This window comes from Falco punctatus (genome assembly GCF_963210335.1).
Source record: "Falco punctatus genome assembly, chromosome: 5".
Taxonomy (NCBI): domain Eukaryota; kingdom Metazoa; phylum Chordata; class Aves; order Falconiformes; family Falconidae; genus Falco; species Falco punctatus.
The window spans coordinates 84,030,809-84,056,159 of record NC_137584.1 but is presented as its reverse complement, the minus strand read 5'-3'; positions in this window follow the sequence as shown (position 1 = coordinate 84,056,159).

The window sequence follows — 25,351 nt, the reverse complement described above, 5'->3', positions numbered from 1 at the left end:
CAAGGTGACCTACTTACTATGAAGCATACATGTTTGTGCTTGCTCTTTCGTCTTCGTTTACTTGACACATGGATGTGTCAGTAAATCATGCTATAGAGTGATAGGCTCCTGGGTATGGGTTTCCTTCCAGGTTGTGGAGGGATTTTTTTAGCAGTCATTCAATTATCATTCATCATTTGAAGATTAAAGTGGCAGGAATTTGCTGAAAGGAGATAGATCCAAAATAACAAGTAAAGGAGAATAAGAGCGTTTGTTATATAAAATTATTTCCTTTATCTGTCAAATAGTGAGAGAAAGCAGACATTACACTCTAGATTTAAAACTGACATCTGGATGTTGTTTAAAGTATGGATCCTTCCTACTGCAGACAAGTGATAAGCACAGACTTTATGCAACACTGCAGATATAACCCGATATCTGGTGGGCAACCACTGTCAATGGTCTTAATTTCTTCACTTGTTTTGATCTCTACAGTAATAAATCCAGGTGTCAGCTTGTCAGCTTTTTTATTTATCTGTGATTCCCCTCCTAATTCTGGGGAATGCTACAGTTTAATCTCTAACTGACTGCATGTGCCTGGCTTTGTTCTTCATACAGCTGGCTGAACCTGGTTGTTGGTTGGGGTTTCTTTTTCTTTTCCAGGTATTTTCGGTTGTGTAATGTTGCTTTGTGGCTTGGCTTAGGGGAGAGAAAAGAAAAAAAAAAAAAAAAGAAAAAAAGACAAATACCTGTGATTTCTCTTATCACTTTACCCTGTGTGGAATACTTGCTGAAGTGAGACTTTCCAGACATATGATACTCCCCAGGGCCCATAAATTTGTGGCACATTTCCCAACAATTTCAGTGTACATTAATAATAGTTCAAAAATTCACTAAGCTATGCTGGCTATTTCACCCACACGGTTACAACCACACAGTGCAGTCCATGAAAGAGAAGGTTTTCTGATACTGGATGTCTTTTATATATAATTAAAATAACTTATTCCCCGTCTGACCTGGCACGAATATGAAAATCTTATGTAACTGATTGGATTTTAAGCACACAGATATCTGCTGATTATTCTTAGCTTCACCATGGTGTTTTAAAATGGTTTTTATTCTTAGATTACTTTCTCGGCTTTGTGCTCTTTTTCCTCCTTGTTAAATCTTTCAGTAAGCTTTCCTCACAGGTGGCATTGATGATACTGGTTGGCATACAATTTCCTGATCCTCAGGGCTCTACCATGCCTGTTGCTAATAATTCAACCAGTTTGGCTTGATAAGAAAACATTGTTAGCAAACAATAGAGCACTGCAGTTGGATTCCAGAGATATTAAAATTGCAACTTGTAAACAAACTCCCAGACAAAAGTATCCTTGCCTTTTTTCTTTTTTTTTTTTTCTTTTTTTTTTTTTTTTTTTTTTTTTTTTGTTTCCTCCTTGTGAGTATTTTAGGAAATGAGAAATGACAGGAATGCTTGCAGAAACAGTTTTTTAATCATGTATTAGATTAGTCATAATCTGAAATTTGCAATTGTGTCATGGATGTTTATACTACGGTCTGATAACAGAATGGAAATAAATGTGCCACACGTGCCCGATATGAAGACTAAGTGACCCAGCTCAAATACTTGCACCTCTCTCATTTGTTTTACAACCCACAACTTATTCTCCGAGGTAATAAGCTACATTTTTTTTTTTTTTGGCTGCAGAGGGCTTTGGATCACACATCATTACTGCCTGATAACAGTCAAGGCAAATGGTGGAATTTATAAGGCCTTCAGGTATGAATTTAAAGCAATTATCATAGTATTAGCAGCCTACAAATGTGATTTGAAAGGAATCCCCAAAGATATTCTCTCCTATCAAAATCTATTTCTTTACTCTTTCTTTTAGCTGTCTGTAATAACTTAACCAAAAAGAAAGAGACTGAATGTCTCGGTCCCAAAAGGATAAATTAGGTTGGCCTTTCCTTATAATAAGGCAAAATGAAAGCACATTTGCAACACTTATATAACCTTCAGAAATGGGAACTTAACTCTCATCACTGTGATCATGACAGCTAATATTTGAAGTAGTCCCAAGACAATTTCTTTTTATCCTTTGTATTCTCAGTTAATCACAAGGAAAATTTCCTTGCTATTCAGTTTAAAAACCTGTAATAATTCTGCAACAGAAAACATTATATTGTTAGAAGGACTCAGAAAATATTTTTTTCAGTCCACAGAAAACGTTACTAGTGGAAAACAACTGAAAGCTCATATATTTTTTCTTCAGAGCATAATACTTTAGTTCCAAACTACTGCTGTAACACCTCCTGCACCCTCTCTATTGACAGGCCCTTGTGACATCTGACATTCAGTGTCATCATGGTTAAGAACGTGATGTACCAGTAACAGAAGTTCTGCCCCTAGAGAAGGGTGACACCCGGCCATAGCCAACCTCTGTTACCCAGCTGTCCACGTGATTGCTTGGGGTTCTGGCTCTGGGATATTTTTTCTTCTTCCCTTTAAGAAAAATCAAAATTATTTGCAGAACTGTAACAACACAATTACAAAAACCCAAACCAAACCAAACCCATCCATTGCTCCTTGCCCCCAGACCTCCCAGCCCTAATCAGTTTTGAACCTCCATGTGTCACCGGCTGCAGGGGAATCCCTATTCCACCACCAGGAACACATCATCATCATCATCACCATCTTCCCTCTCCTCCTGCCTTGACCTTGGTGTCTGCAGGGCTTTTCTCTCACATGCTCTTGCTCCTGTCTCACAGATGCTGTGCAGCACTTTCTTACCCTTTCTTAACCACTTTAGCACAGAGGTGTTGCCACCAGCATCACTGACCGGCTCAGTGGTGTCCCACGGCAGGTCCATTTTGGATCTGGTCAAAACTGCCCGAGCCCCACATGGAGGCAGCTCCCGGGGTCTTCTCACAGAAGCCACTCCTGCAGTCCCCCCTTGCTACCAAAACCTTGCTATGTAAACCCAGTACTACAGCTCTGAATGAATTAAAAACCATCTCTTGTCCTCACATGACATGCTGGCTAGCAATTTCTCAAAATGATGTACAGAGAAGGTGTCATAAGTGATCAAGCGAGAGCAGGATACCATCTCTGAGAAAACTGGGGTTACCAAACCAAAAGCCCATGTTTTTTGAAGAAAACCTTTCTGTTCCTCTCAAAGACATTCCCAAGATCTTTAAGATGAAATGTTCACAGAATAAATAAATAAAATAAAAAAATCAGAATTTCATTGTGCCCCTGCATTTTTTTTATTGTCAGGTGTTTCTTAAACAAATGCAAAATGTTCTGCTTCCCATTAAACATTTTTTCTACTTATTCAACATGACTTACTTAACATCCCTCTCCACATGTATTTATTTATCTGTCATTTCTTTGGTTTTTTTTCTGCTCCTTTGCCAATGCCAGTATTACATTAAGCTGATGGTATCAAAATTCCTGGATAATTGGCTTTGGACAACATAATTTTTTCTGCTGAGTGATGATGGACATATAATGAGGCATTAAAAGCAGCGGCAAGAAACAGAGATCATCAGGTTCTTGTTGTGCAAAGGAGATGCCTGGGCTTTTCTCCTCTGGGCAAGAGAGCCTGGGCTGGAAGCTGGCACCAGAAATCCATCCTTTCTTTCTTTCTGTCACAGTCCTTCCTTATCGCTCTGGTTGTGTGACCAGACATTTTGATGCCAGGGAACACACCTCTCTAATTCTCTAGAGCTGAAGGAACAAGGTGACCATCTATCGTGGTTTAACCCCAGCCAGCAACCAAGCACCACACAGCTCAGTCCCTCTGCGTTGGGATGAGGGGGTTACTAGTCACCCATACATTGGCCTCTCAGATGTTATAAATGGCATTTCTATGATTCCTTTGACTTTTTAAACTCTTCTACCAGAACGCACTCTCCAAACATTCTGTCCAAGACTCCATAACCAGAAAGCGTCTCTCTCCAGTGAATGGGTGTTCATTAAATTAGGAGCTGTCCCAAGTCTGGGTGAGAAGCTGTCCCAACAGACTTAATTTCAAGGATAAGCTACACATGTTGCTGTAATACATGGGGTTCTCTGATAATTTCATTGAAGACATTGACGTTTTAGCAAACAGATAAATAAAATCAGCTTTCTGTGTGTAGAAAAAAAAATAATTGCTCTTCAGTAAATACGGCGTAGAAGTAAATTAGACTGTTTCTTTCATGGGAAAGAAAAAGGTGGTACTGAAGGTAAAATCATTCTAGCAGGGGATGGTTTAGCAACAACTAATGTCTGGAGTTTTAAACTGACTGAAATAAAAAGTAAGAGCTATTTTTTAACAGGAAAAATGATTAAACACTGAAACATGCTACTAAAGGAAGAGGGTCTTTATTTATTTTGAATTTGAACACACATGGCTAAGTTCAGTAAGGTGAAAGTTCACTGAATCATTTGACTACACGGGTGTTTGACCTAAATGACTTCAGATGTAAAGCTTTTTCATTTAAAAATGGCAAAGAGGAGCTGGTAGGTTTGAGCTGCTTGGATCCAGGTTTTCTGTCACAGAGAGGCATGATGGCGTTGGGTGGGACTGCGATCTCACTTAGCTCTTATGTCTGCTCACTTCAAACCCATCTTATGCAGAGATGTGAAGAGCCTTCCAGACAGGACTTTGTCAGCGTTCTTGTCCTCAGTGCAGCACATGATAAATTCTCACCTGACTGGGCATGAATGCATTCTGTGGATTAAACAGGAAGGTTTTCTTTTCAGAGTTGTATATTTAGGAGAGTTTAACATGTGCATGTATATTTCTGCTTATGTGCAAAGCTTGCGCTACTGTTTTACTCAACTCTACAAAAGAGTCCAATAGAAACTTAGGTATCGCTAACCTATGAAATAATTATGAATAAACTTCTTTCAGTGCAAGTTTCCTTGTTGATTTTAACATTAGTCATGAACAGATTTAAATATTCTACGTAGCTTTTGAGCCTCCCTACTAAAAAATGAAAAATATTTAATATTTTTTTCAGTAAGAAGTGGAGATGTGTTAACCATTTTGTCACCTGTTGACAGTAAATAGAATATGTGAAATAAATGTTAATTCAGGCAACTGTATATTTTTATTCTTCTGCTATTTTTCTTTTTCTTTATTTGTAACACTGAAGTCAGTTGCATAGCGGTACTATCTTTGTTTCTCCGTTTCTGTGTTCCTGCTGCTTAATCTTAATCTGTAATGATGAAATCTCCCTCTGTAGCGAGAAATCACATTATGAAAAATGCAAGTCTATGGTTTAAAGGAAGGACAAAATACTACTTTAAAGAAAGAGCAATTTTCGTTAGAAAAAAAGTCTTTAATGACATAGCTGAAAGACAAAAATCTCTAGAGACTATTCAGACACAGTTCAAAACCTGCAAACAGCAAATTATTCCATTGCAACTTGATGACTTCACCCAGCCTGATCTGGGTGTGCCTCACAGCGATGGAGATGGATACAGGATACACTATTCATATCAAACAAAAATCTCCCTTCAATTTCTGCATGAGGATTTTGCACTAAAAGCAAATAATCTTCTGACTGTGTCCTAGAAAAGGAACAGACTTTCCAACATTTGGATGCTCAGTTTTCTTCCCTGTGTCTTTAGTGATTTGCACCATAACCTTTTCAACCTGTGTCCCTTGCTCAGCCATGACACCCTCCCGTGCCGCTGGGACTGACCTCCTTAACTCTCCAAATTCAGTTCTTCCACAGACCTTTAGAGACCAAAAGAGAGAGAAATCTGTGGAGCACTGCAGGGTTGGGGAGCAGCACTCCAGAGGTCTGCAGCGTCTCTGGTTTTGGGCTATGTCCACAGAATGGCATCCCTAAAAACCCGATGAAGTGTTTTAGCAGTAATACAAATGTGAATTTACAGCTAGAAAGATCAACTCCTTGACATCCTCTTTGTAGACTCAGGTGAAAGAGAAATGTCTGTGTCTAAAGAGACAAGAGCTTCTGTGAAACCATGGCAATAACTGCAAAATTGTTTCATCACATTCATCACTGCTGGGAGGCCTGCAGAGAAGCCTGTCCACATAGCAGCTCTGCAATCCGCCTTTGGGCAGGGACAGGACCAGCCTCTATTGAGGTTCCTTCAGCACTGCTTTGAGGATATCCCGCTGTTTACTATGTGGGAGCTGTTCCGAAATGCCTGTGTGAGAGCTACTGAATGCAAGTTTGAGAGGATTGGAAGGGAAGAAAAGGACGGCAGTAAACCTTAACAGGGCTTGTTAAACCTCTTTAATGTACAGAGGTAGCAGTTGTAGATAATTCATCATCCGATATTCATACTGCATAAACTGCTCTACTTAAGACCCCGTTTTGACTGAACACACCACTGAATTGGAAGTGCTGGTTTATACCAGTGCTCATGTCCTTCTCTTGAACCCTTCCTACATCTAACAGTCCTGCATCTTTCTTTCCCTCAGCTGGGACTGCTTGTGGAGCCTAATATGTACAGAAGACCCCTACCCTCCAATTTCATTGTGGTTGCTCATGAGGACATCTTTGTTCCTGATCTCACAGCTTCTTTCAGTAAGGGCAAGGATGATAGTGTTCACCAATACTTGACGTGGTGAAAAGCAGCTTATGAGAGGTACCCAGCCTTTACTCTTCCATCAGAAGTACAGCCAGACACTTAAAGTATACCAAAAAATGTGGTATGCCTATTCTGTCTATGAGAATACACTGTGAAAAGAAGTGTTTTTAAAGGAAATGAAAAAGCAATATGCATTCACCCCTGTGGCTGAGCAGCCCAAACGCTGAACTGTCACATGGAATCACAGAGTGAGATCTTCAAGGTATTTAGACAATAGTGGTAATTTTTGGCATCTGGATCATATAATTTCTCAGTCTTCTGGTCCCTTATGAGAATGTAAAATAACTAACATCCCAGCCGCTACCAGAGGTCCATTGCTCTTACAGTCTTCCAATCATTCACAAGGGATGTCAGAGGGCACACTTCTGCCTATTCCCATCAATATCCATTATGAACTATCTGCCTGAACATGAATTTTGCACAATGTTTTTTGAACCTCTGGTAATAACATTCAGCTTTTTTTTTTTTTTTTCCCCAGCTCAACAAATTTCAGAAGTTCACTGTTCACCATTAAAAAAAAAAACTAAACCAAAAAAAACCCCACAAACAAACAACATAACTTTTCTGTTAGCTGTCATAAATTCTGTAATAGTTGTATTGCTTACTCAATTCTTGTATTATAGGATTTGGCAAGTAATGGATCTGCATTCACCTCATCCATCACTTACATGACTTTGCAAATCTCAAACACATTTCCGTTCTGAGATAGTTTTCATATATCACCTGATGTCTTAATAATATCAAAAAAACAATCAAGGCAGAAAAAGAACAGCTCAGTTACTGTATAAAATAGCTTACATATGCTTACTATTTAGGAAGCATATAAAAATTTCTGTAACACTACTATATACTTATGAGTTAAAACAACAGATTATAAAATAGACATAGTCCAGTAATTCAGTACTTGAAAGAAATTTGTCAGTGATGCTATTTAGCAGAGGTATGGCTGCAAGCATTGATATTTAAGTCATCCTTGTGATATTTCTGTTGACTATGCAATTCTTGGAGTTAATGTTAGTTGTGGCTAGTTATTTTCAGGTGCTTGTTACTAATGAGATGGTCACTACTGCACAGGATATATCTAATAAATGAACGATCCTGCTTGATTTAAAAGTTAATGAGTTGTGTATATAAATATCAAAAAACCATGAAACCTACTGCATTGTGTGTGCTACTGCAGTGCTAAAGTTCATTTTCCCACCTGTAAAAAAGATATATTAAGAATTATTCCTATTTCCATCAGCAAAAATGTTTTTAAGACTGCTCAGAGCTTCTACTGATCATAACAGTGGGTTTAGCCTACAAAAGCACACTTCATTAGTATAATAAAGGAAGGGTGTGTATTTGTAGAGATATGCATATAAATTTATTAAAACATAAATTTTGTATACAAAAAAACTATTTGAAATTTAATCAGATTGCACAAAATGCTAAGGTCTCTCTGAAGAGCTGCATCATGCCGTGGCATGATATGTTTCCTGTATTTTTTCCCCTCATTTCTGGCATATATCTTCTCATACATATCTGTGTGAACAAGAACTTTCTGCCTCATTCTGTATGTAATTCAGTGAGAAAGCTTGACTTTTGTTTCAGCATTTTTCTCTGTTAATCAGAACAGAAAAGAACTAGAAGATTCTTAGGCCAGCAGAAAACCAAATTAATTTTGGAGGTTTTATGTCTGAGGGCTGATACTATGGATGTTTTCATAAGACAACTTCTCACAGGACAATCCTCCATACAAGGCTTTATAAAATCTCTGTGCAAAAGGAAACAAAGTGAAAGCTTTCTAAAAAACCCCAGAATTCCCAAACTTAACTTTGAGTTCAGAGAACCAGCTAAAACTGTGGTGTTGAAGAGTGCTTTGAAAAATTTAATATGAAAGTGATATCTTCCTTTTCAATTCCAGGACCATCAGACCTTTCTGTACAGTCACGGTATATATTTGATTATCAGAATTAAATTATTTTATGCAAAGGTTAATTATGAATCTATAAAAAACTACTTAATCATCCACAAGCTTTCTTTATACTTTTTCCCCGCTTCTATTTTTCAGAGCCGTCTTTTTCTTGGTTAGCAGCTGGGACAATTTGTTGTTGGCTTTCCATTGTTCAAGTGTTTTCTAAAGATTTTTGTCCCAAGTTCTCTCCCTCAACTGCATTTTTAATACAATATGAATTAGTCCATGTTCACCCTACCACAAACATCTGTCTCTGTACCTCCAGATACCTTATAGCTTTGGAGGCTACAATCTCACCAGACAAAAGGTAGTCTTAACTTCAGTGTAGGACCAAGTACTTGGGACCTATCTACTGAAGGCTGGCTTATATGTGAGAGACTGATATGCATAATTCTTCGGAAGAGAAAATAGATTTTATTAAATATTCTTGTAGGAGAACTCCATGTTCTTAACTGCATCCCAAAAATAATATTGATCTTACTTAGGTCTTTTAGATCTTTGGCTATGGTAAACTACTGTCTGCCCCTATGAACTTGTGGACCTTGGCACTTTATCTCTGATAACTCTGGCTATGCTACAGAGCATAAAGCACACAGTTTTAATATTCTTACTGATCAAAGAGAGGCTGAGGAAACTCAGAATGACTGTTAACCTTTCCCTTTCTAACTCTACAGCTTTTCTGTTCTGCACATCTGAGAAGCAACCCAGATTTCATCAGGAAGATCTGAACCCTGCTTCAAACGATCAGCCACTTTTCAGATACATTTACTGCAAGGAAGGTACAGTACTTTCCTGGAAGATTCAAGTTAATCTTTTATAATCTGTTTTATAACAGCTATAGAATATTTCCTTTCATGAAATTTTTGTTTCAGTTTTGGTACAGAGGTAAAAAAAAACTTTCTATGTTAGTATGTAGCTCATAACTGTCTCTTATTTCCTTTCCTTGATAGCATTCTTCTGCTTTCTTTTCAAGGTCCATAGAATCATAGAATCATGGTCTAAGGAAAAAACCCTTGAGATCATTAAATCCAACCTTTCACCCAGCACTGCAGAGCCCACCACTAAAACATGCCCCTAAGCACCATATCTATGCATTTTTGCATAGTTTTTGAGGTGATTCTACCACCACCCTGGGCAGCCTGTCCCAACGCTTCACCACCCTTCCCGTGAAGAAATTTTCCCAATGCCCAACCTAAACCTCCCCTGGCGCAACGTGAGGCCGTTTCCTCTCGTGCTCGTTATCCGGGAGAAGAGACCGACCCCCGCTGCCTACGGCCCCTGTCAGGTGGCTGCGGAGAGCGATCAGGTCCCCCCTGAGCCCCCTCCTCTCCAGGCCAACCCCCCCCCGGTCCCTCAGCCACCCCTCACAAGGCTGGTGCCCCAGCCCCTGCCCCAGCCCCCTGCCCGGCTCTGGACACGCTCCAGCCCCTCCACGTCCCCCTGCAGTGAGGGGCCCAAAGCTGAACACAGGGGTCCAGGGGCGGCCTCACCGGTGCCCAGCGCAGGGGGACGGGCACTGCCCTGGTCCTGCTGGCCACGCCGTGTCTGCTACAAGCCAGGATGCTGTTGGCCGCCTCGGCCACCTGGGCACACTGCTGGCTCCTGTTCAGCCGGCTCCTGACCAGCACCCCCAGGCCCTTTCCCACCAGGCAGTTCCCAGCTGCTCTTCCCCAAAAGGTTCTTTTGTGCGCTGCCTCAGCACTTAAAGGCACATATCTAAGTCACTTTTCCATAAGAATAAGTCTAAAAAGCAACTGTCAACAAAACCAAAAAAATCCAAACCCTAAAAAACATAGTCACTTTTTTCTCCCCCCAAGCAAAACCTTGCTCTGCTTTAGAACACATCTCATCCCACCCGGCAGAAATCTCTACCATGATGTAACTAATCCTGCTCAAAGTATGACCGAGCACTAGGAGAAAAGTTGTACAAGGAACTTACTGCAAGCTATCTGTTTTAAGCTTCAGGTAGGTGAGTCTAATTACTCCATCGCCTTTTACTTGAAAACTTTTGATCTTGGTTCAGGCTGAAAGACTGACATATATTGGCATAGTTAAAAATCTGCCTTCAGTCAGAACAATAGCAATCACAATAGGAGCTGGAGCGCCTTACTTTCAAACACCCATTGTGTGATGGTTAAATACCGTTCTGTTTGTAGCAGCGGTATAATTTATTGGTTATGATCTAGGCAATTGGCTCAGTTGTGATAGTTCTGTAAAAATTTGTTTTGTCATGGCTATCACACAACTGAGCTAGTATGGCATGCTGTCACTAACTCCTATCAATCAGTAAGGTGCACCAACTATGGTTAGTAACTAGTTAGTACAATAGCAATATAAAATAACTTTATCAGGCTGTCATTTTGGACTGAGCAAAAGTGTTTCCAGGGTACAATAGACACAGAACATTTTGACTAAATGATAACTGCTGTGGTTACTAGCTGCTTTCATGTCCAAAACAAAACAGACGTCCCACTGTGCACTGCATAGTGAGATAGTGAGAGACAGTGAGAGAAGACCTCTGCCAGCACCAAGTCCCACGCATCACAGAAGTCTTATTGCTTAAGCCCTCAAAGTATTATTACTTTTATTATCCCCATTTCTTGAAATAGCAAAGATGGACAAACAGATTAAGAGCCTACTCAGTGGCCCATTAGGTAACTTAATACAAGCCACTGTGTTATCATAGGACATCTAGTTCTACAGCTTGTCCTGAGCTGAGCTCAGTCCCTTCACAGTGGCTGTAATTCATCTTTTGCAGGGATGAGAGCATGTTTGGAACAAAATTGCTCCAATGCAAGAATCCTGATTTCCCAAATTCTGATCCAAAAATATTGGGAAGAATCAATACGTCCTGCTGATCTTTTCCTTCAGTCAATAAAAGTAACAGTGAAAGCCTTAATTAATTTATAACTGCATCAGCTAACTGCACCTATGACTGCTATAGTCAAACTACCTTTAATTGTTTGTGTTCAGCAGAGTTCAGTGCGTACTCTCAGATTTACAAGTTTTCATCTTAATTTGCCAGGGGACCATTACTCCTATCTTCATTCCAGATAAATCTCCAAAATTTTCAACATATTTTGCCATTCCTAAACTTTTCATGCATATATGGATCTGAATTCTGGACTCTTTCTTCCAGAAGTGCTTGGCTCATGGCTGGAAAACTGGAATCTATAAATGGCTTTGAAAAACCAGCTTCAGCCAAGTACTTCAGCTTTTTCCATGAGGTGTGACTGGTGACTTAAATTGCTCAACATTAGCTAGTCTTCCTCACTAGATGAGTAAAGCTTTTGAAATATCTATAAAGAATGAGTCATAAGCAGAAAGAAAGATGAATACCCACTGAGTCTGCAAAAAGAGAAGCCAGTTTTCGTGGATGGAAACAAAAGCCTGTTTATTTCAGTAACTGCTCACAGTGAGGGCACGGGTTGCCCTTGTGTTCCCTGAATCACATTAAGTAACGTCACCTTTTACTGCCACCTCATTCAGGTGGAAATTCAGCTTTCCTATGCTACTAATTTTTTACCAACTGCCTGCACTTCCCTCTAAGTTTTCTTGCTTTTTACATTGAGTTAAAATATGTCAACTTTTCCTATTTTAGAAGTTGCATGACTCTTGGGAATATCAGAGGCAGCTACAGATACAGCCTTGAGAGATGGTTCACATGAAAACAATACATCACTTTGTAGGATATAGACCAATGCTGTTCTTTTCTAGAGTATCAAGGTACAGATTAAATGTATAGAAATTTGTGTTATCTGAAACCCTTCCCATGACTTTCCTTGGCAGTTGACCCAGCTACTGATCCTAATTTTTGCAATAACAATAAAGATTCAGAAGAAAATCCACATGGATATCATAGGTTAGTACAAGCTCTTTCTGGAAAGAATTACTTTAATGCACATGAATATTAGATGGGTAATTTATATAAACATTAAATTGCATGGCTATATTTAATATCTTCTATTCTGCATATAATAAACGATTGAGCATTGGTTTCAATTAGATATATCGTAACCATACAGAAAGATCTTTTGCAAATAAACTGTTCTATGAAGAAAACACATGAAGAAAACAAGTTCTCTGTAGTAAATGGGATCATTTGGCCTAAGGGACAAGGTGTTCATCAGAACAGCTGGCTTATTGTCTTATTGCTGTTGTTTTCAGCCCATTTGTGCATGCTAAGCCATTTCAGTCAGTGCATATTGCTGCTTCTCTCTTACCACTAGGGATTTCTACTTCTTCCTCTCCTTTACAAGGTTACTGCTGCTTTTGAGATGCCTGTTAACAGCTTCATCATGCATCTTCATGAGTCTGTTGTGGGGACCTCAAAACCAGCAGTGAGTCCTGTTGCTTTTTCCTCAGGGGCTTAGAGGAACGTCAGAAACCAGCAAGTCTGACTGAAATGGAGATTGATACACTAGACCTTGATGCCACCCCTCCCCAAGCAGCCTGAGCAACTCCTTGCCCAGAGCACTGCTGCCCATAGCCTCCCTGCCTGGCAGCACCCACCCCAGAGGGCAACAGCCCTTGCACCATAGGGGTCCCCTGCCCCCACAAAGACACGACGACATTGGACTACGAAAATGTCAGTGTCTCACTGGGAACAAATGTCTCAGTGTGTCTTTGCTCCCCTAGTAACTTCTCTCACATCTGGGGCGTATTGTCACTGAAAGACCAACTAGCTTCCCACCTACCTGCTTGCAGTAAGGGTTTCCCCCCACCTCCCCTTCCACATCAGCTAATATGGGTTTCTGTGAAAAGAGTCCGTTGAGCTCAGTGCCACATCAGCAGCCCACCCACACCAAGAGTGTGTCACCCTGGGGCCTCTGCTCGTGAATGACCTTCAGGAGGATCCCCCTCCCCTACCAACTGCACCCCCTTTTTGAAATAGTTCCTCTCCTCCAGGATTGATGCTACTTCTTCCTGCCAGGTAGATTTTATAACTAAAGGTAAATGTGCTGGGATGTTATTCACAGAGCCAAAGGACAGTTATAATGTAATGTGGATAAATTCCCAAACTGTCAAAACTTACTCAGAAAAGTCCTTTTCACTGTTTTAGGTGGGTGAAATGAAATTCACCCTCTGGGAAATGCTCCAGTGGAATGGAATGATGGTTTCTAATGCATTCTATTTTAGAAAATGATTTTGTAATGGTGAAAAGAAGTTGGAACCACCACATTTGCATGAGTAACTTTAAAGAAAAGTCTTGAACTGTAAACTCATTAATTTAAAAAATGGAACTGGAAAAAATACTGTGCTTCTAACTTGTTCAATAAGGAACATGTAAATAATGAATGGAGGGCTCAGAATAGGTGTTTAAGAAGCTCATTTATTCAAATTTCCAGTAGATGGATTAAGACATTATACTGAATTAAAAAAAAAAAAAACAACTTAGAAAAGGTGAGTTTCAAACTTCAAGCAGACTTCTAGGCAATAATGCTGATAGCCGTACTCAATGATACAATTCTTCACAGATCATCAGTAAAACACAACAGCTCACATTTAGACAAGTACACACCAAGATATTAATTTTACAGACCCCCCTCAAGTGGGCTGTTATTACAAATGACTGTTAGAGACAACATTTTTAACTGTTGGAATAGTGAGCAGGAATCATCCCGTAGGCCCCCTTGCCTCCCTAGCTTTTTATGCCTTCTATCATTTATGACACGTTCACCCAACAATCATGTACATCCAAGTTCAATAGGAGTTTCATTTGTCTAAATGCAAGCAACTGATAATCAGGGCTTAGAAGAGGCAGATAAACTCATCTTTTTTATTTTATTCTGTTATTTCTCAGGTCTGTAGGTAAGTGTCTCTGTAGCATTGAAATGCTTTAAGTGTTACACTTCAGATTTTGTTTCAAAATAGTCTAGGTGACTGTATTAAAATGAATGAGACACTATTTAAACAAGGGACTGCGAGGAAAGTGCAAGTATTGTATCAGTTAAACTACCTAAGTGCAATAGAATTTAATGAGAATCAAAGATGATTACTCTGAGGGTGGTGCTCAGCAGCTGTAGAAGCCAGGTGACACTGATTTCTTTACATTCTAGATGATAAAGCCTCAGTGAAGATACGAGATGAGAGATAACTGGGAGACTATACAATGTATGTGAAACCCTGTTATTATAAGAATATCCTCTCTATTGATATGTTTTTAATTAATTTAAAGTTGAGGAAGAATAGAAAAAAGGGGCACGAAGACTGAGGTAGCATTTCAGGGCATAACGCATAGTTTAGCCAAAGAGAAAAGATGGGGAAATAAAACTGTTGGCACAATGCTTTAGCGTTTGAATGATAATATTTGACAACAATTTGACAATTGCAATTTGAAAAGTATATGATTGCTGAGGAGAATTTGAGAAAGTTATTAGAAAGACTAGAATGAATTCTATCAGTCTTCACGCTTGCTTCTCCTAGCTGTCTACCAAAATCCTAGGCATACAGGATTTCTATGCACATGGCATGGGAGAACTCCACCAGGGAAATAACATAGTCCCTTTTCAAGAAGGAGGATGAAGATCTACATATAAAATGGTTTCCCATGCCTTTATATCTATGTAACTCAATATTAAATATAAATTAAGAGTGGGTTTGTTAGACATCAAGAGACCAACCTTTTTATAAGATGTACTGCAGGCTTCCTCAGGTGGCCAAGGTTCCCCAGGTGCTGGCCAGGCCCCGCGCTTTTTTCTGGGGACAGCCCTGGGTGGCAGCCGGGGCTGTGGGTGGCTCCCCCTGCCCCTCGCTGGGCAGCTGCCTGTGCCCAACACCCACCTGAAAGCAGCGTTCACTTACCTTTCCGACACCAGGGCAGTGCTTCATCTTGAACTTCAGTGGCTACGGGGAGGAAAAGTACGTAATTTGCCTTGGCTCGCTAACATTAAATACCCTGAGAGATATCAGGTGCAGTTTGAAAGAAATAATTTGATGGGCAATTACCGAGGCTGAAATGCCACCCTGCTTGCCTTTCGTAGCGCCTTACTCCAGATTCCTTGCCATGCTGCAGGACATTCCGTGTCTGTTTTGATCCACTCTTTTCATCTGCAAATAAGTAATCGATATGTTTTGATCCACTCTTTACATCTGTGAATAAGTAATTGACATTTTCTGTGGAGCCATACACTTGCAAAAAAAATATATATATATATGCCAAATACACTATTTTTATATCTAAACAACAGCATTTCCTCTTATTCTCTAACACAATTAGTGTAAAACCTTAGTAACAGCTGATCCATTTTCCTCTCCTTAGAAAAGACTAACCAGAAACAATTCTAAACACAGAAAACACATCCACAGCACAAAAGACCAAGCATGTGATCGAACACCATCCCAGCCAGTGCTTTTATGGAGCACAGATCTCCACTCCAGGAATGCTGGAAGCTTAAACAATATAACATCAGGGTCTTCATTCTTTTTTTCTAAGTACATAAAAAATGTAGAGATCTTGCCTGTCTCCCAGGCACCCTAATGGCGCTGAACAGAAGCCAGGCTGCAGGGTAAGGATCCCATACTGTATTATTGCCATCGGATCCAACTCTTTCATTGTGTTTGCATTTACACAGTTCAATTAGTGGCTGCAGTAGAGAGAAGTGATGGGAATACAGAATCCAGCTTTTTTGTTCTCTAGTGCACAGATGGGCAAAGAAGTCACTTGCTCTCCTCATTTTACCCCTCTTATCCCTGATTATATCAACCCCAACGCTCACATCACATTGAATTGCACCTCATTCTGCAACTATTTCCATTGATCTCAATTAAACCATTTCAGAGAAACTTTAAAGTTCAGGGCAGGGGGAAGAGAAAGAATTGAAGCTGATAGATGTTAATCTTGTCATTTAATATGAGCAGAAGGCAGTCTGATATTTTATTAATGGATGGGGCGCAAGAATCATATGCAGAACTGCTGCATTTTCAAGGTCTGGAAACTGATGTGTTGCAAGATTTTATTCCTCTGCTATATGACTAATGAAATAAATAGGAGATTCCCAATCTCATGGGCCCGTTTCTCTAATAGCACCAATTATGAAGATATTTCTTTTTCAGAAAGCAAGGAATTCAAGTACTATAACCATGATTTTTCTACCTACTACACTTAAACTAATTTCCCTATTAACTGCAGATGCAGTACTCACAAACACATACCCTTCCAAAAATGGATATTTCAGGCCATTTTTTAAAAGGCAAAATGAGGAATATCCCCAGAGAAGCTGCCAGCTATCATTGAAACCACCCACATGCTTTCGGCATGCTACTAGCAATTTTTTCTTCAAACTAATTAACACCTTAGTCAAGATGTGTTCACTTCTATCTCTTCACTTACCTGACATTCTTTACATGGTTTAGGTTAGAAGCTTGGAGAAAATCTGCACTGAAAGACTTTATATGCAGGATGATCACCATGTGGAACAGGACCATTCTCTGTAAGAAAGGTACGGATTCTTCCGCAGCTAAGTTTACCGAGGAAGCAGACCACCACATGAATTTGAATGTCGCTGAGCCTCTCCACTTCAGCATCGCCTTCTCACAATGTTTTCGGATCAAAGTGTTTGAGTCAGCCAATATCATTTTATCAGAGGGACTGTGAGGTTAAATTTTGTCTTTGTCTAAAATAGCTTGATGTTACTGCAGGCAGTTCATCCGACCACGGGCCGTTTTTCCAACAAATACCATTCACAGAGGATCTTTTGACTACTACTTAGTGTAATATCTCAGGGGTAAAGCACTGCAAGTGTCCATGGCCTAATGACCCCTCACCACCTCTGCATGGATTTTATTGAGAGAAACCACCACATCCTTTCAGCTGCTTTTGAGGGCAGAGGACTAATACTTAGAGGGAATATTTGGAAATTCAGCTCTGGAACATAACAGATAACGAATATAATATTTTCTTTGGTCATCTATTTCAGAATATACGGTATATGAGAGTTGTCAGGCCTGGATACCTTGGTAATCCTGTTAATCTTGTAGTTCTCCACAGTTTTACGGGTTTTAAAGATGCAGTCATTTAAACATTGTCTGAGCAATCACACTGCAAGGGGGGAAGGGAATAGTTCCCGGTTTGTATTTGCTTATTGAGGAAGCAACAGTTGCTTCATTCAGCTATGGATAGATAGCAGGGGGGGAAGCAGATAAATCTTTCACCATGTCAGCCAATTTTGTATATCAAAAAGCCTCAACAGCAACGTTAGAGCATAAGCTGGATGGAGACAAGATTAAGAAAACCAGAAAGAGGTCACATCTTCAGTCTTCAAATGGATGTTCAGGCAATTCCCTTCGCTGCAAGTTCTCCCCAGCCCATGCCCTGCCTGAAGTGGGAAGACCGCAGCCACTCTCACCAACCTGGGGAAGAGAAAACAAAGTGTATTTCCCCAGACGAACATGTGCTTCACAAGCATCAGGGGGTATTGCTGAGGCTGTATTCCCAACCGGCTCGGCAGCAATATGCTCTCCAGCACCACACCTTTCAAACATTAATGAACTGATCTTCCCAAACCCTTTGCAAGGCAGGGAATCATTATCTCCCTTTTACAGATGGAGAACTGAGGCACAGCAAGATGTGAGTGGTTTGCCTAGAGGAAATCTGTAGCAGAGCCAGAAACTGAACCCAGATCTTTCAAATCACAGAGCATCATCCTCAGAGCATACAGTTCCAGTCTGATTTGCTGGAAAATTTATCAGGCATTGTGCCTCTGGTAACCTTGCAGCACTCCTGCTGTACTTCACTGCCTCAAAGGCACGACTGAATCCTGCATCGCTGTAGTCATTTCATTCAGAGCATATTCTGTTTTCGTGGTGTTTGCATTACTAATATGATGAACTACAATTCCTTCTCCAAAAAGATAACATTGCAGTCAGACTTGTTTTTTAAACCAACTTGTTTAGCCAGCAAACCATCACTTGGTACTGTTAAAAAGTACAGATTGTTTGCAGAGCTGTTTGTCACTGAGGTTAGAGGAATACGTACTTACATGTGTATTATGAGTTAGGTGACATTTCTAGGTGTTACTGCAAACTGCATTTCAGATTTCTCAGTCTACTCAACGAATTTAATATTCCATGTAACCGCACTGTTAAACTACACTGAATTACACTGGTTCAGTGACTACAAACCACTAATCCTATTCTGTTAGTTCTCACTATGTGAGAGGCACCAATCATGTTTATACACAGAAGTCTAAAGATTCTGTATCCAAGCTAGAAGAAAAAAAGAAAAAAAAAAAGAAAAAGGTTTAAAAGAATAGTATAATGATGACCAAACTAATGACTCATTTTCTAGTGTTAGTGTGCATTTGTAATACCTCATAGTTAAAGGGATCATTCTGATTCAAGCACATTAAAAAATAGGCATTTTGCTGTATGTTTCAGGAAATAATTTTATTCCTAGAAGAGTATAAAATGAGGAGTTGCCAAAGAACTCTTAAAGTTTTAAAGATAGAGGAGAGTTTGAAATCTCTGAAAACAAGTCAGAAGGATTTGCCGGGACAATGTTTAACAGTACAAAAAAGAAAACATCGGTCCTGTGATTTATCCATCAGAAAAGATCCTTAATAATTTCAATAGGGTGAAACAATGGTAGCTCGAGTATAGTGGGCAGGGACACATGCAGCACCAATGGGTCCCAAAATAATATGAATAAAATGAAATTAAAAAGAACACAAATAACATGGCAGCTCTTCTTCATCCTTCCTTAAGGAAGTGAGGATGCTCCAGTGCAGCAGTATTGGGCTGAATATGGACAGTGTCTCATTAAATTAATCCAGGGCTTTATACGAAAATATTTTTACTGACTTCACAAAACACAAGAATAACTCTGCACTTTTAGAGATATTACTTTATCAGAGCACCCAGTGTGAGCGCAGATGTCAGCTCCTGCCCTTCCCACCTTGGGAAGGGTTCTGAGCAGCATCCCCATGCCTGCAGCGATTCTGCCCTGCAGAGAGGGGTGCTATCAACCTTCCTGATCTGCCCTCACATAAACAATCATGAAACACTATTGATCATGCAATATATAAAACAATGATAAGTACATGTGTCTACAAAGGTGTGCCTTTATGTGTTTATACATGTAACTTGGGTTTTATTTTTAGATATTCTAATATGAATATATAGGTATATTGTCTACATATATATGTACATGCATGTACATGGACATGTATATGCTTATACTTATATATAATTATATAACCATAACCTAAAAATATTTGCTGAAGCACAAGCCAAAATTGTATTCACTATAGTGAAATTTCCCCTATTACACTCTATGCATCTGTCATGGTTTAACCCCAGCTGGGAAGTACCATGCAGCCACTCACTCACCCTTCCCTCCCACCGGTGGGACGAAGAGGATAATCAGGAAAAAAAGGTAAAACCCATGGGCTGAGATAAAATAATAATAATAATTAAGAAAAAGGAGACAACAAAAAGACAGAGAGAAATAAACCCCAAGGGAGACAAGCGATGCACAATACAGTTACTCACCACCCACTAACCGATGCCCAGCCAGCCCCCGAGAAGCAAAGGGCCCCTCCCAGCCAGCCGCCTCCAGTTTATATACTGGGCATGACGCTCTATGGTATGGCATAGCCCTTTGGCTAGTTGGGGTCAGCTGTCCTGGCCCTGCTCCCTCCCAGCTCCTTGTGTACCTGCTCACTGGCAGAGCCTGGGAAACTGGAGAGTCCTTGAGGTAGGGTCAGCACGGCTTGGCAACAGCTAAATCATCGCTGTGTTATCAACGTTATTCTCATACTAAATCCAAATGAACAGCCCTGTACCAGCTACTAGGAAGAAAATTAACTGCATCCCAGCCAAAACTTGGGCAAGACCCTGCGATCTATTCAAAGTGGAGCAGTTCCAACAGAAAGGACCATAGGGGTTGTTTTAGAACAATCTTTTAAGATATTTAACTCACGACAGATCATTTTGGTACCTGAGTTTCCAAGAAATAACGTGGCTGCTTAAACTACTAGATCAAGGGGAGCCATAACTTCCACGTCCTCCAGAAGGCTGGCAAATCAACACCATTTATTTTGCTCTGATCTTTGGTGCTTTTAAGAATATTCCTTTTCAGATTAAATAGAACACTTCACATTAAGTGCCATATTTCGTGGTCTTCCTTCGAAAAGAAGAAATTAGTAAAATATCTTTTGACTAGATTGTTTTTCTTTGGGTTTTTTTTGTTGTTGGTTTGTGGGTTTTTTTAACAGCTGTTTTGGTTTTACAGTGGAAATGAAAAACTTGGTTTTTCACAGACCCATTGGTAATGGCAGAAAATGGGCTACCAACAGCAATGACAAGTTAAGTAAAACCACTCCACTCACAAAGAAAAGTAGGAAAACTGATCAAAAAGGGTGGCAATCTATTACATCAAACCAGAAAGACTCTTTAAGTAAAAGAGAGAAGGCAACCAACCCAGTACAAGTAGAAGAAACACTGGCTGATATTTGTCTGGGAGGTCAGTGAAAGGATTGACCAAATTCCCAGAAAGCAGAAGTCGGTGAGTCAGTCGGCTGCAGCTGGGGCACTGCTTGTGGGAGCTACAAAAACTGAAGTTCACTTGGGAAGAGTAAAAACTCTGGCTGTAAGAAAACATTTCTCTATAGGGTGCTAAGAGATAAAGCTACTGCAGGCAAAGCCAGGCCACTGAGAAAAGGAATGTTCCCTGAGCTTCTTAATGACCTTTTGCCTGCATATTCTGAACCACCTCTCTGAAAAAAACGTCTACAGCATCAGTGTTCAAAAAAGTTTTTTACCAGAACTCTGCAACACTAAATATGACATTTAAACAGAAAAACAGCAAATGTAGAGGCGTATTCCCTTCTTCTAAGTAAGAAATCCCAGGGAGGATTTGTTATTCATGATAACAGCTACAGCTATGGCAGAGCTATCACAGGAAGAAGATATCCTTAGAGTTGTATATAATGTTTTCTAACCTCAATTTTGTTTAATTAGAAAGCTTGTTAGAAAATTTACCAAGAAAACAGTGAGACTTGGCACATAGACTGTAGGAAAGAGGATCTAACATGGGCACAGCAGACAGCCCTGTCAACTTTGGACTTCACATCCCCAACAGAACAAGAGCACCCAACTCCTAGGCACTAGTGCCCTGTGAGCTGCCATCTGAGCCTCAGGGGTCAGATGCTGCCTTCCTGCCCAGAGACCAGCAGGTGCCATGCAGGAGAAAATCAGACTGAGACCTCAGAGCTGCTGGTGATGATCCCTGTACAGGAACTAAAGGCACCAAAGTCCTGAGCAAAGCTGATGTGATTAGGGTGGTCAGCTGTAAACATACTTCATTTGAGATTCAAGTCGGTGTCTCTACATTGTGACAGAACTCTGTTCTTAAGTGTAGATGGTATGGTGTTTGCTGCCAGTGTGCATTAAGGTGGTCTGTCCTTGGCTGGGCGCCACGTGCCCACCGAGCCTCTCTATCACTCCCCTCCTCAACAGGATGGGGGGGCAGAGAAAATAAGATGAAAAAAAAGCTTGTGGGTCAAGATAAAGATGGTTTAATGAAGCAAAAGCAAAGGTCACACGCACAGAAGCAAAACAAAACAAATGATGTGATTCTCTACTTCCCATCAGCAGGCGATATCCAACCACTTCCCAGGAAGCAGGGATTCAGTACACATAGCAGTTGCTCTGGAAGATGGATGTCATAAATGACTAATGTCCCTCTTCCTCCTCCTTTCTCTTAGCTTTTATACCTGAGCAGATGTCATGTGGTATGGAATATCCCTTTGGTCAGTTTGGGTCAGCTGTCCTGGCTACATCCCCTCCCAAGACGTTGCCCACCCCCAGCCCACTGGCAGAGGGGTAAGGCTGGAGAGAGCCCTGATGCTGCCAGAACACCAGGGTGTTACCAGCACCTTTCCAGCTGCCGGTACAAAGCCCAGCACTGGGAGGGCTGCTGTGGGGAAAATTAACTCCATCTCAGGCAGACCCAACACATTGCCCCGCAGCCTGTGGGTCCCTCAGCCTCCTCACCCCCCATGGGAAAGAGAAGCCAGGTATGTATGGAGAAGGGACTTTGTGTGGCCAGCAAGCTAAGCAGCACCTACTGACCTTCCATTTAACTCTGCCAGCTTCTCAGGTGTTTGGGGTTTTTTTCAGATTCTTGGACTTCAATGTTCTGAAGGCATGTCTACATTGATATTTGAGTTCGAGGCTACACTTTTGAAGCAAACCTCTTGGTCATTCCTTCAGGATATTGTATGGGCGTGCTGCCATTGTTGGTACAATGACTGTCCTGGAATATTATTATTTTATATAATCTTCATAGGAGCATACAACATTAGAGTTTTCTCTGAGCTACTACGTTCAGACCTTTCTATCACTACGTTCAGACCTTTCTATCACAGACATCTTGTCATACAGTGCAATTTAGAAAGCTCCTGCTCAAAAATCCATAAGATTTTTGCTTCTGGCCTATTAGAAAGGTTTTCCAGAATTTGTTTTGGTGATTAAAAATTCCACTTTTTGTGATGAGTTCATACTAATTTGTTCCAGTGTTATTCTTTAATTTAGATGGTTCTTTTGTCCAGCTTGGTCCTCCAGGAATCCAGAAGATAGTTTTTCTTCCCTCACCTGTACACGTGTTTTTATAAACAGCAGTATTGTCCCTGTTAAATTTTACTATTATAAACAAGCATTAAGCCTCTACATTTCTATATATGTACCTGTACCTTGGTTACACCTGTAGTTGTGCCTTCTTGCATGACAGGGTCTCCACTCTGATGATCCGTCAGAACCTTTCTGCACTTGCACGAGTTTTATATCATGTTTCTGTAGCAAAGATGAGAAGAATACAACAGAAGAACATACTTGTTCAGACCACTAATATGTTATCCTGTCCCCAGCTGTGGCTGTCAGTGGCCAACAAGGGGGAAATAACAATTTTAATAATTGACCTTTTCCCCAACTTGTTGGCTAAGGTGATTTGAGTAAGTCACCTGCTTCCCATTTAGCAACCCTGAATGTATTTCACCCAAACACTATCCAGCCTGGTTGTCTTTTCCCTAAAATATTGGGTTTGCATTGTCCACATATATCTCACTATATCATTGCTTGGAGTCTTTCTTTTCAAAGAAAAAATATATTTAAACATGGTGCTTAACATAATTTCAAAAAAAGGTTTTACACCATTTACATTTACAAAAAAACTTTTGTATAATTTCAAAACAGTCTTATGGAACTGAGAAACGATGACTTAAAATTTAGCCCAAGGTAGTTCAAAAGGATTACAAAGCTTTGTTATCCCTCCACTGTTCACCTTATGAGTATAGAAGGCATCATGTAAAGTGTCCTGCTTTTAAAAAATCAATGCAACATGAAATGTTTTAATAAATAAAAATTTTTCTAACAGTGCAAAGCTTTTTTCACATATTTATGTTGTATTTATCTCCGTCATCATATAATTAATATCACTTGTTAGTTACAGCCATACAATGAATATGCAGACAAGTAGAGAAAGAGCAAAGATTTCTTTGCCCAGCAGATTCCTAGTAACAATTTGATATGTCAAGACTTTCTCTTGCTCAAATTGTCCTCTAACCTATTTTTACATAGCTGTTTAAAATTCTTCCAGTGGTTTGTGAATTGTAAATTTGCCACAGAAGATTTCTATAGATTTTTTTTTTTCCTTTTATACTGGAGCTTCCCTGCACTAGAACACCCTTCCAGCATCCGAGGTGCTTAAAGTTTCTTAGTGTCTATACAAATGAAAATGGCATAGCAGAGGAAAATAGTTGCACCTTTGCTCTTGCTTGCAACATTTAAGCCCTGCTGTCATTCTTACAACATTTCAGCTCTGTTGTCATTGTATGTCTAGTTTAAGGCCAGCTGTCTTTGGCTAACCACAATACCTGAATGTGAAGAAAGTTCTGTTTTGATAATCTTAAAATCTCTGCACCTCTTTTTATGACTCCTGTAAGCAAAAATCGTTGTAGTATTGAGATCCATGTGATGCCTTGAGCAGAAAATGCCTTGTGAATTGGGGTAAACTTTAAAGTTTTAAGCCTTAAAGATGCAACTTTAACAATAACTTCAAATCTATTTGTACTTTTCTGTGCCAAATCATACATTCCATTTATTTCATAAAGACCAGGCAGTTTGACCTGGACACTCAGCCAACAGCAAGTACAAATAATATTACTGTATTTTAAAGTCACGGTACTCCTCTATGCTGGAACTATGCCTGGTGATGCATCTTTACAGTCAGATGTTTAGAGGGCTCCTTGTCAGGTAGATAAATCATGGTCCTTAAAAGCTGCCAGTGTCACCCTTCTGTGAGACAGTCCTTCCCTTCATAGCAGAGAGGACCCCAGCATCACACCTGGTAAAGCTGATGCTCACAGATTGTGTTTAATTAGCCCCATGGGAGTAATGAGGTCTTTCTGCCTTGAAGGAAGAATTCCCTTCTTCATACTGTTATTGTCACCATATGTGAATAAAAATCCAGTCTGGACAAGTCACGGAGAGAGGTGGTCAGTGTGGTTCTCTTGGAGACATTTGTGAACCTGGGAAGAGGGAGGGAACCCTGGTTATTATATAGTGTGGTCATTTTAAAAATCGGAACGGATGATGGTTACCTTGATACTATCTAAAATCTAAGGATTTCTTTCTTAAAGATCAATATTCAATGTGCTGATGAGATGCTATCAGTGGTAATAGGGAAATAGAAATTTTTGATCTAAGTTTGTCACACAGCTAAAAAAAGCATGTAAAGTGTCAGCTGAGTGTTACCTCAACATCAGTCTCCGATAAACTGGAAGATCTGAAAAAGAACA